General features: G+C 41.2%; 1 protein-coding gene across 1 annotated transcript in view; it reads left to right on the top strand.

The window, feature by feature from the left end:
• Positions 1–15,778, top strand: part of LOC129535561 (NBPF family member NBPF4-like) — a 319,223-nt gene that overhangs the window by 62,791 nt on the left and 240,654 nt on the right. The gene's annotated exons all lie outside the window — the stretch shown is intronic.

A 15,778-nucleotide genomic window follows, 5' to 3' on the forward strand; every position in this document is an offset into this window, starting at 1 on the left:
TAGATCTGCATCCCTCTTAGTGGAGACTACTTAACTGACAGGAGAATTGGGTTCAGCTTTTTTGATACTTAAGAAGAGAATAGAGGATGTTTTAAAACATTCGTTTCTGCTTGCAAAAGGATTTTAGAAATAGATTCATGTAAAGTGTAAAGGACAAAGACCAAGATAATGGAAAGGTGGGGATAGAGATAATTACAAGAGAAGACTGAGGCCAAGGCAAGCATTGATATTGAGCAAAACCTTGTTCTGATTTTCTTGATAAACAAGGCAAGTACAAGGGAGAGTGTTAAACATAAACATGGCAAACAAGATAAACAAGGCAAGAATGTTGGGGTGAAAAAAATCCACGCTGATAGTTTCTACCTATAAAAAGTATTTCTTCGCATTCTCCCCTAAAAGGGAGAAGAATTCTACTGAGAATTGGGATATCATGCAAAGGTCATCTTAATTCTGATCAGTCAACATCCCCTGAGTACCAACTGTTTCTCAGACACTATGCTAGCCACTGGGGTATTTTAAGTTGAGTAAGTTTTATCTCCCTGTCCTGGAGTTCAAGAGCCAGCCTCATGAGAAAGGACTCAAGGAAACTGAGTATGTTCAAGGCTGGATTGAAGACTTGGGGGAGGAAGTGTAACTGTTTTGAAATATTTGAAGAATTTCCATAGGGATGAGAAATGGGGAGGGACAGAAAGGAACTAATGTTCACTGAACACTTATGACCTGTCAGGTGCTTACATGGGCTGTCTTACGTAATCCTCATTGTCCTTTTGGGTAGTCATTATCTTCTTTTAACAGATAAGGAAGTTAAATTCTTAGTTGTTAAGTAACTTGCATATGGTCACGTACCAAGTAAATTGCAAAGCCTGAATCAGAGTTGAAGCCCTTCTAGAGTAAATTTCTCTGAGCCTGTGCTGTCTCCATTATCTTGAGTTCCTTATTCTGTGTAATGCCAGGGAATAGAACTAGAATCAGTGGTTGAAACTTTCTACAAAGCAGACTTTATTGACATGTACACACTGCTATTTTTAAAATGGATAGCCAACAAGGACCTACTGTATAGGACAGGGAAATCTGCTTAATATTCTGAAGTAACCTAATGGAAAAGAATTTGAGAAAGAATAAATACATGTATATGTATAACTGAATCAATTTGCTGTACACCTGAAACTAACACAACGTTGTTAATCAACTATGCTGTTCCTGCTGCTTAGTCGCTTCAGTTGTGTTGGACTCTGTGTGACCCTGTGGATGACAGCCCACCAGGCTCCTCTATCCATGGGATTCCCTAGGCAAGAGTACTGGAGTGGGTTGCCATGCCCTCCTCCAGGGGATCTTCCTGACCCAGGGATCAAACCCAGGTCTCCTGAATAGCAGGCAGATTCTTTAGCATTGCACCACCAGGAAAGCCCCTAATCAACTACACTCCAATATGAAATAACATTTAAAAAAAGCAGACTTAATTCTTAAGAACTTTTTAAGGGGTAGTTGTCTGACAATGGTGTAGGCTGCCTATAAAATAATGAGATCACTGCCACTAGACCTATTTAAATAGAGGTATTATCATAATCCACTGAACAAGTTTTAGGAGAAGTCCTGCCAAAGGAAGAGGTGAGGCTGAAGTGGCTTACAGTGAAGGACACAGAGCTCTTCCAACTCCAAATGTCTGTGGTTTTAGGTTACGGTTTCTATTTAGAAAATCAAGGTTGGATATGCCTTGTCTTGGTGTGGTCCTCTTTGGGTTGATTGTGTCTGGGACTCTCTGTGCTTCCTTGGAGCTGGATGTCTATTTTATTTTCCCAAGTTAGGAAAGTTTCAGCTATTTTGTCTTCAAATAATTTTTCTGCCCTTTTCTCTCTCTCTTTTCCTTCTGGGACCCCTACATGTGAATGTTAGTATGCTTGATGTTGTCCCCGAGGTGTCTTAAAACTGTCCTCATTTCTTTTTACTTTTTATTCTTTCCTTCTGTTCAGTGATTTTCAGTGCTCTGTCTTCCAGCTCACTTATCTGTTCTTCTGTATCATTTAATCTACTGTTGACTCCTTCTAGTGTATTTTTTATTTTAGTTATTGAATTAAAATTTTTTATTGACTTATAGTTGATAAGAACAAAATAATGCCATTTGCAGCAATGCGGATGCAAACAGAGATGATCAGTTATTGTATTCTTCATCCTTGTTCTTCTTTATATTTTTTAACTCTTTGTTAAAAACCTCTAACTTCTCATTGTGTTCATCTAGTCTTCTCCCAAGTTCTTTGAACATTTTCATGATCATTACTTGAACTCTTTGTCTCTACTTCACTTAGTTCTTCTAAGGTTTTAATCTTGTTCCTTCATTGCAAATATATTCTTCTTTTGCCTCATTTTGTCTAATTTGTTGCTTTTGTCTCTGTGTTTGGTAGGTTGGTTATGTTTCCTAATGTTGGAGAAGCAGCGTTTTGTAGGAAATGTCCTATGTGTCCAGAGGCACACTCCCCTCTGGTCATCAGAGCTATGTGCTCAAGGGTGTCCCTATGTGGGCTGCATGGATCCTTCTGGTGTGAGAGGCTGACTGCTATGGGTGGTCTGGTAGCTGTGGCAGGTCCTTGGTCTGATTGGCCCTGCCTTGTGTGAAGGCTGCCATAGGCTGGTTGTAAGTGTGTCATGAGGCAGCTGGCTATAGAACCCACTGGTTGGTAGAGCCAGGTTCTGAAGTGGGTAGTTGTGGGGCCAGGGTTCCTAGATCCAGTGTCAGCAGCTTGCTGGTGAGTGGAGCCGGTTCCTGAGACCATCCTGGCTGTTGGGTCAGGATGTTCCAGAGCTAGTGCTGGCCCACAGACAAATGAGGCTGGCCAAGAGGTCCCAGCACTGGTGTCAACAGGCTGATGAGTGGGGCTGGATCTCGGAGCTGATAAGCTAGAGGGAGGATTCCAAGATAGTGCTTCTCAGCACCAGTGTCTCTGTGTTAGAACAAGCTCCCCAAAATGGCTGCTGCCAGTGTCTGTGTCCCCAGGCTGTGCTCCAGTGGCCTCCTGCCTCTCTGAGAGGCTCTCTAAGACCAGCAGGAGGGTCTGATCCAAGGTCATTTCAAATTACTGCTTCTGCTGTGGGTCCTGGAGCATGTGAAATTTGGGATGTGGTTATTAGCAGTGAATTATCTATTTCTCACAGTTGTCTGGCTCTCCTAAAAGTAAGCCCTGCTAGTCTTAAAGCCCTATGCTCTGGGGGCTAATTTTCCTGGTTCAGGACCCTGAGGCTAAGAAGCCTGACATGGGGCTGAGACCATTTCCTCCTTGGAGAGAACCTCTGTAGTTCTGATTATTCTCCTGTTTGTCAGTTGCCTATCCTATTATTCTCATCAATTGTTCTGTAAATAGTTGCAATTTTGGTGTGCCAGTGGAAGGAGGTGAGCTCAGGGTCTTCCTATTCCACCATCTTGGCCACTCTCCTTCCCCAGAATGTGTTTTGAAGCAGTGATGGAGGTGAAGGCAAATCTGACTGTCCGAACCTGGGGAAGCTCTGCACTTGGAATTAGTAGGAATAAAGGAGGTGGGGGTAAGAAGTAGGGCTTTCAACAGGAAAGCAATTGAATGTTTATGTAAGGAACTTATGTCTCAGCAGTCATTCCCATACCCTTCCTCCAATTTAAAAAAGAGCATAGACATTTGGTCATATATTGCTTTATCTTCCTAGCAAAACCCTACATGACTGGTCTCTAAAGTAACTGAACAAACTTGCATAAATGTAAACTCCTTGAGGGCAGGACTCTATATCTACTTTTCCACTTTATCTCTAGAAGCTCTAAGAGTATCTGGACTATAGTAGATGCTTTGTCGATATCTGTTGACTCAATAGACTGAAAGCTAAAGTGTCTAGTACAAAAATTAATGCTCCAGGAAAACCTTGTCATTTGTATTGAGGGGTGGGAGTGAGTGCAACCTGATGGCCATTTACTTGCAAATTGATAGGTTTCTCCTCTATCCTGCCATAAATTTCCATTCAAGGAAGAGAGCTGGTATGTAAACAGACCTACTTATGCAAACCAGAAGATTTTATTGATATAAAGGGGTAAGTAAGAATATTTAGGCATATGAATAAATCCCATTACCTTTTTCAGGGGATCTTCCCAACCCAGGGATTGAACCCAGGTATCCCACATTGCAGGCAGATTCTTTACCAGCTGAGCTACAAGGGACACCATGAATAAATCAGTAGCACAAAAGAGAAAGAAGGAAATAAACAGACAAACTGACCCCAGAGGAAACAGATAACAATTCAGGAAGTGAAAAAGAAGTTAAAAATGCTAATTAATATCTCTTAAGAGATTGAATGAAACAAGATTAGGATGTTCTGAATACCAATTAGAAAACAAAAATAAGAGAATAAAAAGTGTTTTAGATTAATTATAACTCTTTAGATGAACAACAAGCAATAGAATTAAAAAAAGAATCCAAGTTGACAAAAACTTCTAGAATAGCATCATCTAACAGAACTTTTGATATTTGCACTGTCCGATCTGATAGCCACTAGTTATATGTAGCTCCAAATATGACTACTGTGACTGGGAAACTAAATTTTAGATTTTATTTCATAATTTTAAATTTAAACACATATGGTCACATTTGGCTCATGACTAGCATATTGGACAATACAGTTTTAGAATATAAAGCATGGAAATAAAAAAAGAAATGTAAACAGTGAAAGAAAAGAAATATACATAATCGACTCAGGAGATCCCACTATCAACTAAGAGGAACCTCAGAAAGATAAGACATAAAAAAAAAAGATTAATGTGTCAAGGAATGAATAGATTTTGTAGAGACTTCAGATCTTAAAAGAACCACAAAATATTCATCTACATATATCCTTGGAAATTTTAGAACACCAAGGAGGAGGAAAAGGAAGGTCCAGTATCTTGCCCAAGGCTACGAAGTTATTAAATGGTAAACCCAGTTTTTGCTTTCAGACAAACTTGCTACTATGCCTGTGTGCTTAACACAACAATGTAGACATTCCCAAGTGTTAGAGTCCGTACATGTAAAAAGCGTGATATATTTGGTTGTGGTAAGCAGACCCAGTTATTGTTAATGGTGGGCTTCCCTGGTGGCTCAGAGGGTAAAGAATCTGCCTGCAATGCAGGAGACCTGAGTTTGATCCTTGGGTCTGGAAGATCCCCTGGAGAAGGAAATGCCAACTCACTCCAGCATTCTTGCCTGGAGAATCCCATGGACAGAGAAGCCTGGTGAGCTATAGTACATGGGGTTGCAAAGAGTTGGACACAACTGAGCAACTAACACCACCAACACCAGAAATGTGAAAGTGTAAGTGATACTGTCAAAAGTTGCTAGAAAAAGAGACATACTTTTATTGGAAAGGTAACAGGAATTAGAAAAATGAAAATATTAAATAATGACAAAGGGAGAGGAGAAAAAAGGTAGTGCAAATCATTTAAATCATCACCTCTCATAGTGGAAATATCATTTAAAACTGATAAATTTTATGCAAGAGGTTACTGCCAGAAAAATCTTAAAAATATATTTAAGAGACTTTTTTCTCTGAGAAATGGGACTGGGGTTAAAAAGATGTGAGCCAGAATGATCCTTATAAACTGTCAATCTGGTTCATCATTCCCCTGCTTAAAAAGACAATAATATTTTGTTGTTCTCAAGATAAATATAATATGGCTTACCAAGCCCTTGTAGCATTTCTAGCCTTATCTCTTACCATTTATCCCTGATATTCTGAGTTCTAGTCAGATTTAATTTGACTTCCTTGAACCCATAGTACTCTTTCTTGCCTCCAGTCTTTGAATAAGAATTTCACTCTATCTGGAAAGCTATTTCTTTGTGCGATAGATTCCTAACTATTCTCAAGTTCCAGCTTAAACATAAGTTCCCTTGGGAAAGCTTTTCTTGATCCTGCTAAACAGAGTAAGAAAATATTGCTGTTCTCATAAACTGTGTTTTTCTGACCTTAGCACTTAGAGCAGAATGTCTGACACTTGTTTCCTTCTCCCACTTCTAACCATCCTCTCTCCTCACCCATGGTCAGAAATGAAATCTGGGGATTGGCTTGGTCATGACCAACTCATGGAAGCTAATGTGAGGACATTTTGTAAGGTGCTCGAGGGAAAAACAGAGGTACAGGCACTCAGCATAATAAGGTCAGGGTTATTATTTGATATGAAATAGATTCAAAGTAATGGTAATAGGAGGAATAAAGCTGATTCATATACCAGAGAAGGAGGCTTTCAAAATGAAAATAATCCTCATGCTGATGAGTTGTATTTGAATTCAAAAGCTTCTTAGAAAACCAGCCAGAGCCTGGAATGGGAATCCCACCACTGCTTCTCACTACATACCACTACCCCACCCCCAGCACCATGAGACCACAATTCGCCTTTCCCTTGACCTACTCATGCATTCTTACCCCACTAGGGTCACTGACAGATACTAAAACTAGAGCTTATTCCAATTACTAAACAAAATCAGAAAAAATTGAGGGGGAAGAATCATGAAATTCTATAATGCCCAACACTGAGGAATTTTCAATATATAAGAAAGGACTTAGGGTTTCAAGATTCAGAAGGGAGAGATGTTATGTTAGATGGGGATAAGAAGCTTTGGACAAAAAGAGCTATTCAGTTCAGTTCAGTTCAGTCACTCAGTTGTGTCCGACTCTTTGTGACCCCATGAATCGCAGCACGCCAGGCCTCCCTGTCCATCACCAACTCCTGGAGTTTACCCAAACTCATGTCCATTGAGTCGGTGATGCCATCCAGCCATCTCATTCTCTGTCGTTCCCTTCTCCTCCTGCCCCCAATCCCTCTCAGCGTCAGGGTCTTTTCCAATGAGTCAACTCTTCGCATGAGGTGGCCATATTGGAGTTTCAGCTTTAGCATCAGTCCTTCCAATGAATACCCAGGACTGATCTCCTTTAGGATGGACTGGCTAATGAGGAGTAAATATAAAAAGTCATAATCAATGAAGAGAGAGATCATGTATGTTGGGGAGATTAGGACAGATTTAGGGAAAAGGTGGGACTAAACCCAAGTAGAAATTATCTTAAATTATTTTAGACTGAGTAGAAATTATCTAGGTAGACAGAAAGGAGACAGGTACTCCAAATAGATAAAATTATGCTAATAAGTCTCTAAAGTAAGGACAGTTATCAGTTCAGTTCAGTCCCTTAGTCGTGTCCGACTCTTTGCGACCCCATGAACCACAGCACGCCAGGCTTCCCTGTCCATCACCAACTCCCGGAGTTCACTCAAACTCACGTCCACCGAATTGGTGATGCCATCCAGCCACCTCATTCTCTGTCGTCCCCACCTCCTCCTACCCCCAATCCCTCCTATCATCAGACTCTTTTCCAGTGAGTCAACTCGTCGCATGAGGTGGCCAAAGTATTGGAGTTTCAGCTTTAGTATCAGTCCTTCCAATGAACACCCAGGATTGATCTCCTTTAGAATGGACTGGTTGGATTTCCTTGCAGTCCAAGGGACTCTCAAGAGTCTTCTCCAGCACCACAGTTCAAAAGCATCAATTCTTCGGCGATCAGCTTTCTTCACAGTCCAACTCTCACATCCATACATGACCACGGGAAAAACCATAGCCTTGACTAGACGGACCTTGGTTGGCAAAGTAATGTCTCTGCTTTTTAATATGCTATCTAGGCTGGTCATAACTTTCCTTCCAAGGAGTAAGCATCTTTTAATTTCCTGGCTGCAATCAGCATCTGCAGTGATTTTGGAGCCCCCCAAAATTAAGTCTGACACTGTTTCCCCATCTATTTCCCATGAAGTGATGGGACCAGATGCCATGATCTTCGTTTTCTGAATGTTGAGCTTCAAGCCAAACTTTTCACTCTCCTCTTTCACTTTCATCAAGAGGCCTTTGAGTTCCTCTTCACTTTCTGCCATAAGGGTGGTGTCATCTGCATATCTGAGGTTATTGATATTTCTCCCGGCAATCTTGATTCCAGCTTGTGCTTCTTCCAGCCCAGCATTCCTCATGATGTACTCTGCATATAAGTTAAATAAGCAAGGTGACAATATACAACCTTGACGTACTCCTTTTCCTATTTGGAACCAGTCTGTTGTTCCATGTACAGTTCTGACTGTTGCTTCCTGACCTGCATACAGGTTTCTCAAGAGGCAGGTCAGGTGGTCTGGTATTCCCATCTCTTTCAGAATGTTCCACAGTTGATTGTGATCCACACAGTCAAAGGCTTTGGCATAGTCAATGAAGCAGAAATAGATGTTTTTCTGGAACTCTCTTGCTTTCTCCATGATCCAGCGGATGTTGGCAATTTGATCTCTGGTGCCTCTGCCTTTTCTAAAACCTGCTTGAACATCTGGGAGTTCACGGTTCACATATTGCTGAAGCCGGGCTTGGAGAATTTTGAGCATGACTTTACTAGCATGTGAGATGATATAGGATGTCCTAATTATGATAAATAGTCTAGTCTGGTTTAACACATGGTTAGCTCTCAGAGTGTTGTCGGGGTCAAAGTATAAAAGGTGGCTTATCTCTAAAATGTGGAGAGCCTTAAGGCCAAGCTGAAGACCTCAGACTTTATCTTTCAGAAAATGCCAATTTTTTTAAAAAAGGGGAGTGATGACAAATGGAAATCAGACTTTTAAAAATTTTGGTGATTTGATTGCTTACCTTTGATGTCCTGAGGGTTCAGAAAATGATAACCTACTCAGAAATCTACCTCTTGGTTTAGTTCCGGATTATTGCATGTGACTGTCAGCTCTTTTACTAACAAGTAAACAAGTGCTTATTACATATTACACAGATCACAATCTTCAGCAGATTACAGTCCCAGTACACTTGCTGAACAAACTCATAATTAATATGACTGAATGAAAATATTAGCAATGTGTAGTTAGTGCAAAAGATGGAGCACAGATGGGTTTATATTTAACTAATGGCCACTGACTTTTAGTTTGAGTGGAACTAAGTTCCAAGACTTTGTTTTCTCAGAAAAGAGTGGTATTAATTAAATGTATATGTAAATTTCATAAACAAGAGGGGCAATAATTTTGTGTAGTACTAGGGTCACAGAAAATGGGGGTAGGTTTAGAGTCTTCTCCCTCATTGAATAAACCTGGGATGATAAGAAGGTGCTCTGGAGGAATATGGGAAACAAATGAGAGATCATTTCTGACTGGCTAGAAAGAAAAGACCTTTGATGCTGAAATTAGGGTCTGATGATCACCTTCATCAGTTAATTCTTTCCCCTGATTTCTGTTAGCTAAAGGTAGATGTTGGGATGAGGGATTATTTGAGTTGCTTTGAGAGTTGCAGCTGAATAAGCCAAATGTTAGAATGAAAGTAATTTTTTTAGTCCTGAGAATAACCTTGGTGGTGGCTATTTCAGTCTCATAATTTGGAATATGAAACAGTGGAGGCCCAGACAACTTAAGTGGCTTGCAAGAGAACACATGGATAGTAAAGTGAAGAAACAGACCAGAATGACTACTTCACCACTGTATGTATATTGCTCAGGATGCCTGGCACACAGGAAATGCTCACTAAATGTTTGTCCAATGAATAACTGAATGAACCCCAGGCTTCTGATTCCTTGTAGCAATCGTTCAACTGTACCATATAAACTATGGGAGATTTAATTAAAAAAGAGTGTCTTTGAGCAACCAGGACCTGGTTTTACCTGTACAATGTCAAAGGATAAAGATTATCACAATATAGGTAGATTTCCCTAGAAACATAATCTCACTTTTCATGGTATGTTAGTTTTCTAGGGCTATTATCACAAAGTGCCAAAGACTAGGTGGCTTAACCAACAGAAATTTATTTTCTCAAAGTCATGGAGGCTAAAGTAAAAAGTTAAGGTGTTAGTCAAGTTGATTTCTTCTGAGAGTCATAAGGGACGGATCTGTTCTTTGCTTCTATCCTTGGCTTGTAGATGGCTATCTTCTTCCTATGTCTTTACATCACTTTCCCTTTGTCTATGTCCATTTTCCCCCTTTTTATAAGGACACTCAATATTCATATTGGATTAAGGTGCCACCTATTGACCTCATTTTAATTTGATTACCATTTAAATACTATATATCCGAATATGGTTACATTCTAAGGCACTGAAACTTAGGACTTCATCATTCGAACCTTTGGGGGGACATAATTCATAAAACATGAAGACCAACTTTTCCATCACACAGCATAATAAACCCTCAACCCCATTTTCCAGCATCAGCCAAGGTGATGTTAATAGAGTTCCCAGTTTATAGTTAATAAAAGAGTCAATTCCTAGGTAGTTTGATAAGAAGTCCGGGGTCCCCGAGGAGGAGAAAGGGATCTGGGGTTCTCAAAGTGGATAGGGGTCTGGAATTTTCAAGAAGGAGGAAAGGACAAACATCTTTTTTTTCTCTACATTCCTTAGTCTTAGTCACATAAAACGCTTTTTTCTTTAAGCCAGGAACTGATGACATAAAACGTTTTTTTCTTTAAGCCAGGAACTGATAATTATACAATGAACGACTCAGTTTAAACTGTCCTAGGGATTATGTTTCCACTGATTCCCCGTCTATTTCCCATGAAGTGATGGGACCAGATGCCATGATCTTCATTTTCTGAATGTTGAGATTCAAGCCAAACTTTTCACTCTCCTCTTTCACATTCCTCAAGAGGCTTTTTAGTTCCTCTTCACTCTCTGCCATAAGGGTGGTGTCATCTGCATATCTGAGGTTATTGATGTTTCTCCCGGCAATCTTGATTCCAGCTTGTGCTTCTTCCAGCCCAGCGTTCCTCATGATGTACTCTACATATAAGTTAAATAAGCAGGGTGACAATATACAACCTTGACGTACTCCTTTTCCTATTTGGAACCAGTCTGTTGTTCCATGTCCAGTTCTAACTGTTGCTTCCTGACCTGCATACAGGTTTCTCAAGAGGCAGGTCAGGTGGTCTGATATTCCCATCTCTTTCAGAATTTTCCACAGTTGATTGTGATCCACACAATCAAAGGCTTTGGCATAGTCAATGAAGCAGAAATAGATGTTTTTCTGGAACTCTCTTGCTTTCTCCATGATCCAGCGGATGTTGGCAATTTGATCTCTGGTTCCTCTGCCTTTTCTAAAACCTGCTTGAACATCTGGAAGTTCACGGTTCACATATTGCTGAAGCCTGGCTTGGAGAATTTTGAGCATTACTTTACTAGCGTGTGCTGCTGCTACTGCTGCTAAGTCACTTCAGTCGTGTCCGACTCTGTGTGACCCCATAGACGGCAGCCCACCAGGCTCCCCTGTCCCTGGGATTCTCCAGGTAAGAACACTGGAGTGGGTTGCCATTTCCTTCTCCTAGCCTGTGAGATGAGTGCAATTGTGCGGTAGTTTGAGCATTCTTTGGCATTGCCTTTCTTTGGGATTGGAATGAAGACTGACTTTTCCAGTCCTGTGGCCACCACTGAGTTTTCCAAATTAGCTGGCATATTGAGTGCAGCACTTTCACAGCATCATCTTTCAGGATTTGAAATAGCTCAACTGGAATTCCATCACCTCCACTAGCTTTGTTCGTAGTGATGCTTTCTAAGGCCCACTTGACTTCACATTCCAGGATGTCTGGCTCCAGGTGAATGATCACGCCATCGTGATTATCTTCGTCATGAAGATCTTTTTTGTACAGTTCTTCTGTGTATTCTTGCCACCTCTTCTTAATATCTTCTGCTTCTGTTAGGTCCATACCATTTCTGTCCTTTATCGAGCCCATCTTTGCATGAAATATTCCCTTGGAATCTCTAATTTTCTTGAAGAGATCTCTTGTTTTTCCTATTCTGTTATTTTCCTCTATTTCTTTTCATTGATCGCTGAGGAAGGCTTTCTTATCTCTCCTTGCTATTCTTTGGAACTCTGCATTCAGATGCTTATATCTTTCCTTTTCTCCTTTGCTTTTCACTTCTCTTCTTTTCACAGCTATTTGTAAGGCCTCCTCAGACAGCCATTTTGCTTTTTTGCATTTCTTTTCCATGGGGATGGTCTTGGTCCCTGTCTCCTGTACAATGTCACGAACCTCCATCCATAGTTCATCAGGCACTCTATCTATCAGATCTAGTCCCTTAAATCTATTTCTCACTTCTACTGTATAATCATAAGGGATTTGATTTAGGTCATATCTGAATGGTCATCACGTCATGGGAAATAGATGGGAAACAGTGGAAACAGTGTCAGACTTTATTTTTGGGGGCTCCAAAATCACTGCGGATGCTGATTGCAGCCATGAAATTAAAAGATGCTTACTCCTTGGAAGGAAAGTTATGACCAACCTAGATAGTATATTAAAAAGCAGAGACATTACTTTGCCAACAAAGGTCCGTGTAGTCAAGGGTATGGTTTTTCCAGTGGTCATGTATGGATGTGAGAGTTGGACTGTGGAGAAAGCTGATCGCCGAAGAATTGATGCTTTTGAACTGTGGTGTTGGAGAAGACTCTTGAGAGTCCCTTGGACTGCAAGGAGATCCAACCGGTTCATTCTAAAGGAGATCAATCCTGGGTGTTCATTGGAAGGACTGATGCTAAAGCTGAAACTCCAATACTTTGGCCACCTCATGCGAAGAGTTGGCTCACTGGGAAAGACTCTGATGCTTGGAAAGATTGGGGGCAGGAGGAGAAGGGGACGACAGAGAATGAGATGGCTGGATGGCATCACCGACTCGATGGACATGAGTTTGAGTGAACTCCGGGAGTTGGTGATGGACAGGGAGGCCTGGCGTGCTGTGATTCATGGGGTCGCAGGGAGTCGGACACGACTGAGCGACTGAACTGAACTGAACTGAACTGGAATGAGTGTCTACTGAGAGGACCCTGGGGAAAGCTAGTGAGGCTCTTTCCAGGGTTTCTGAGAAGATTCTTAGTAAGTAAAAGCATACACTTAAGAGGAAAGTACTTTTGCAGTTAGAAATCATTTGAAAGAGACGGAGCTCCAAGATCGTACCAGGGGATTCCCAAGATTTGTCTTTAGTGGGCATCTACTATTTGTATTAAAGTGGGAGAGAAGCTCCTGCTCCTTGAAAAAAGTGCCACCTTACTCTATCAGAATGATACTCAGGAGCCATAGGCTTAGCTTTCTTGTCTCCACCATTGACCAAAAGGTTGTGTCTATCTTAGGAAATCTCAACCATGACCCTCAAAATTAGAAATGATACTATCTTACATCAGGGCCTTCTTGGATTTATTCCTAGTTACCAAGGTGTGAATATTACATATAGATTCCAGCAGGTGGAATAGGGGTGTTTGGATCTTTACATGCTAGTCTGATGCTTTTGGCCTGATTATTATTAAGCACCTTCCGACTAAATCACCTCATGGATTGTGTTGCTTAAATCAAGAGGTCGTTTAATTTTTGTATTGCCAAGCTGAAGTTTCAGGCCATTTTCTTTTATTGACTCATCAGACGTCAGAGACCAAGAAGGAAATATTAACAAATACTGGAAGTACCATTATTTGCCATGAGCAGTGAGTCACTGCCAGAAAGTGTTACTAAAAGGTATGTGAGATATGGCTGCTTGCTGCTTAAAAGCCAATAAGCAGGCCAGGTTGACAGAAAGCAAAGTTTGCTTTTTTTCACATCCTGGCAACTGGGGGTGGGGGTGGTGGACATCTGTCCAAAGGCCGACTGCCCCCACTGGCAACCACTGGGGAAGAGCTTTTATAGACAGAAGTGAGGGGTGAGGGGAATATACGCAGAACAGTACAGTCATCTTTGACAGTCATCTTCAAATTGGCATTGATGGTCTGACCAGCATCATGCTGGTTGTTTTAGATATCAGTTCAGTTCAGTTCAGTTGCTCAGTCGTGTCCAACTCCCTGCGACCCCATGAATCACAGCACGCCAGGCCTCCCTGTCCATCACCAACTCCCGGAGTTCACTCAAACTCATGTCCATCGAGTCGGTGATGCCATCCAGCCATCTCATTCTCTGTCGTCCCCGTCTCCTCCCACTCCCGATATAGTTGTCTTCAATTCCAGGATCCATTTGTTTCCATTTCTTTGAGGTCAGTTGTCAGAATTGTGACAGCTTATGTCGTGGCTAAAGTCTGGTCATCATGTAGTTAACCTCTCCACCTGGTGGGGATTTTGGTATGTATAAGACAGCTCACAGGATATGGCTCAGAATATCTAAAACTCTTGAGAAGGAATTAAAGGTCCTTGACTATGCTTCAGTTCAGTCACTCAGTTGTGTCTGACTCTTTGTGACCCCATGACTGTAGCATGCCAGGCTTCCCTGTCCATCACCAACTCCCGGAGGTTACTCAAACTTATGTTCATCAAGTGAGTGATATCACCCAACCATCTCATCCTCTGTCATACCCTATTCCTCCTGCCTTCAGTCTTTCCCTGCATCAGGGTCTTTTCCAATGAGTCAGCTCTTCACGTCAAGTGGCCAAAGTATTGGAGCTTCAGCTTCAGCATCAGTCGTTCCAATGGATATTCAGGACTGATTTCCTTTAGGATGGACTGGTTGATCTCCCTGCAGTTCAAGCAACTCTTAAGAGTCTTCTTCAACACCAGAGTTCAAAAGCATTAGTTCTGTGCTCAACTTTCTTTATAGTCCAATTCTCACATCCGTACATGACTACTGGAAAAACCATAGCTTTGACTAGATGGACCTTTGTTGGCAAAGTAATGACTCTGCTTTTTAATATGCTGTCTAGGTTGATCATAGCTTTTCTTCCAAGGAACAAGCATCTTTTAATTTCATGGCTGCAGTCACCATCTGCAGTGATTTTGGATCCCAAGAAAATAAAGTCTGACACTTTTTCCATTGTTTCCTCATCTGTTTGCCATGAAGTGATGGGACCACATGCCATGAGCTTCCTTTTCTGAATGTTAAGTTTTAAGCCAACTTTTTCACTCTCCTCTTTCATTTTCATCAAGAGGCTCTTTAGTTCTTCTTCACTTTCTGCCATAAGGGTGGTGTCATCTGCATATCTGAGGTTATTGCTATTTCTCCCAGCAATCTTGATTCCAGCTTGTGCTTCCTCCAGCCCAGTGTTTCTCATGATGTACCCTGCATCAAGTTAAATAAGCAGGGTGACAATACACAGCCTTGACACTCCTTTCTGGATTTGGAACCAGTCTGTTGTTCCATGTTCAGTTCTAACTGTTGCTTCTTGACCTCCATACAGATTTCTTAGGGGGCAGGTCCGGTGGTCTGGTATTCCCATCTTTTAAAGAATTTTCCACAGTTTTTTGTGATCCACAGAGTCAAAGGCTTTGGCATAGTCAATAAAGCAGATGTTTTTCTGAAACTCTCTTGCTTTTTCTATGATCCAGTGGATGTTGGCAATTTGATCTCTGGTTCCTCTGCCTTTTCTAAATTCAGCTTGAACATCTGGAAGTTCTTGGTTCACGTACTATTGAAGCCTGGCTTGGAGGATTTTGAGCATTACTTTGCTGGCATGTGAGATGAGTGCAATTGTGTGGTAGTCTGAACATTCTTTGGCATTGCCTTTCTTTGGCTTGGAATGAAAACTGACCTAATGACTACCTTATTATTATTTGATCTCCTTTGACTGTTGTCCTTTGTTTCCATGTGTTCTCATTTCTCTGATTAACCTTCTTTGACTAAAGTTTTCCACAAACAAAAGGCAGGACATGGGGGGAAGGGCCATAGGGCCCTACTCCATTTCAAAAGGACAAAGACAGCTGCAGAGTCAAGAATAAAAACACTTGGAAAAAGAATCCTAACTTGGGGGTGGAAATAATATAGCATTCACTAAATAGAGAAAAAATGGTTGTGGAGAATAGTTTTTTTTTTTCTTCTCTTTTTCACAATTA

This window comes from Moschus berezovskii, chromosome 4, assembly GCF_049115385.1.
Source record: "Moschus berezovskii isolate FMDL1 chromosome 4, NW_MosBer_1.0, whole genome shotgun sequence".
Taxonomy (NCBI): domain Eukaryota; kingdom Metazoa; phylum Chordata; class Mammalia; order Artiodactyla; family Moschidae; genus Moschus; species Moschus berezovskii.